At 47.6% G+C, this 2,366-nt stretch overlaps 1 non-coding gene across 1 annotated transcript; it reads right to left on the bottom strand.

Annotated features, from left to right (window-relative positions):
• Window positions 1-1,450: 1,450 nt before the first annotated feature.
• TRNAA-UGC (transfer RNA alanine (anticodon UGC)) lies at window positions 1,451-1,522 on the bottom strand. Its single transcript has one exon. It is a non-coding gene; the product is annotated as a tRNA-Ala (tRNA).
• Window positions 1,523-2,366: the final 844 nt, after the last annotated feature.

Here is a 2,366-nt window from a genome sequence, read left to right as displayed (position 1 = left end):
AGGAAGGAAAGAAGAAGGAAAAAGAGAGAGACACAGAGACAGAGAGAGAGGGAGGGAGGAAGGAAGGAAGATTTCCCTTTGTGTCTTCTGCTCTAGATTCTGGTCCTTCTCACACCTACTCTCTGCCTTTATTCTCCTTTGGACACTTTCCAGACCAGAGGGAAGCAGCAACCTGCAGGTTGAAAGGCCATTCCCAGCACCGTGGCTCCTCTAAGACCCAAGGTTAGGTCTTATGGCCCTTCCCTCCCTCCTCATCCTAGTCAACTGACGCGCGTGCGTGCGTGCACACACACACGCACACACACAGCCTGAGGAGAAAGCCATAGGGTGGGTTTTGAGTCACATGGATTTGGGTCATGTGATCCTGGGCAGGTCACCTGATGCCCCAGAGTCCCTGTTGCACCAGGAGAGTGAAGATGATCTTGTCTCCCTCATGGGCAGTTGGGAGGAACTGATGAAATAACACACAGAAAGTTTCTGGAATGATTCCCAAACATCAGTCCCTCCTGAGTCCTGATCTCCTCCATGATTTTCACAGGCCTTCCTTCTTTTGAAAAGAACCAGTGAAGTGGGTAACTGAAAGGAAGTTCACAGCAGCTACGGGCCCTCTACAGAGGGACTGAATGCGCTGATTTAATGTGTAGCAAGATCACAAAAAGATAAAAACCAGCAGACCCAAGTGCACCTGCTCAAGCAGCCTTTTTATTATTCTGTTTATGATTTAGTTATTCTTTTATATTAGTATGTTTAATATAATTATTACATTTCATTATTTTTTAGCATGATTACTGCAATGATTATCTTTAAAGGAAAGCTGATGAATTGTTTGGGTTTATCCCATTGCAGACTAATTGACAGTCAATTTCCATTTGAGGTCAGTGGATTCTGAAAGGCTGTAAGGGCTGTGCACCCCATTTGTTTATGGGCACACAGCTCAGAATGGGCTCCCCCAGAAGCAGCTAAGGGTGTGAATGCATGTGATTTCCCTGGGAAGTGATCTGAGGAAGTGACGGTAGGGGATCAGGGTAGTGGCACAGGGAAGGGAAAGTATAAGGTGCCTTAATGAGCAAGTTAATGCATTGGCTGTTGGGGAACTTCTGGTAGGTAGCGTAGAACCCACACCACGGTCATCCTGCCTGAGGGGGAGGGAGCTGGGTTGTTTATCCAGCAACTCAGGTCAGTCATTTGAGGGCTGTTCCTGGGGACATTTATTCTTCAGTATTTCCAGCCTGCATGCAAAGGCCACTAAGCGGGGAGTTGCAGGTGCTTGTAGTAGGAAGCCATCCCCTTGTCTGGGCCTGGTGAGTCCCCAAGGGGATGTGGGTCATGCACCGAGGGTATCTGCACAAGCTTAAACATCTGGGATCCATAGAACATCCCCTGTTTGCAATGTTGTGTTTTTCTGGTTTTTTTTTTTCCTGGCCGCGCTGCGCGGCTTGCAGGATCTTAGTTCCCAGACCGGGGATTGAACCCTGGCCCCAGCAGTGCAAGTGCAGAGTCCTAACCGCTGGACCACCAGGGAATTCCCTGCAATGTTGCGTCTTTGTATTTGTCTTTCTCTCCAGACTATGAGCTCTCTGAGGGCAGGGCCATATCTTGTTTTCACGCCCACTGCCTAGCACAAACCTGGCACAGAACAACCACTCAGCAAACACCTGCTGACGGACTGAATGGATGATGGAGGGAATAAGTCATTGAAGGCTTGAAAATGCACAGGACCAAGATTATAAACTCAAATGCCTACAAGAGCCAGGGGGAGGGTGAAATGAGTAACACAGTTCAGAAAAGAGAAAAAGCAGAAGGTGGGAGTTGTGGGGACATGAAAGACACACGTCCTGTCAATGGCACAGTTGTTACTCAGCTTTGAGTGATCGTCACCTTGTGGGACTTTGACCCATGGTGGCTGGACCTCCTGACTTTTTAAAAAAGAAAAGCCAGGACTCCCCATTAGGTAAAATTTCTTGATTTTAAAATGTAGTCAATGATGTAAAATATTCTGAAAACTAGAGACAGATCCCTCAAACACATCTGGGTGATGTAACTCATTGCCAGGCGTATGTGGTCACCCAGTTACATGAAGCAGGACACAGCACAGAGCACTTCCGGAGAGAGAGAGACAGGGCCTCCCCAGTTCCCCAGAAGTCCCCACAGCGATGTGCCCTGGAATGTTCATGGATTAGTAACATAAAGAATAGTCTGGTAGGTTCATGTCATCCCTTAGGCAGGAGACTTGGGGGGAAAATCCCTCTATTCCCGTATCTGTAAGGTAGGTACATTAAGGCCCGACCTCCTTTGTGGTGAAGGTTAATATATTGATGAGTGAGACAGTTCTTTATAAACCCTAAATCCAAGCTTGGTTGGTGCCC

This window comes from Pseudorca crassidens, chromosome 15 (assembly GCF_039906515.1).
Source record: "Pseudorca crassidens isolate mPseCra1 chromosome 15, mPseCra1.hap1, whole genome shotgun sequence".
Lineage (NCBI taxonomy): Eukaryota > Metazoa > Chordata > Mammalia > Artiodactyla > Delphinidae > Pseudorca > Pseudorca crassidens.
This window is presented reverse-complemented; position numbering and strand designations above follow the sequence as displayed.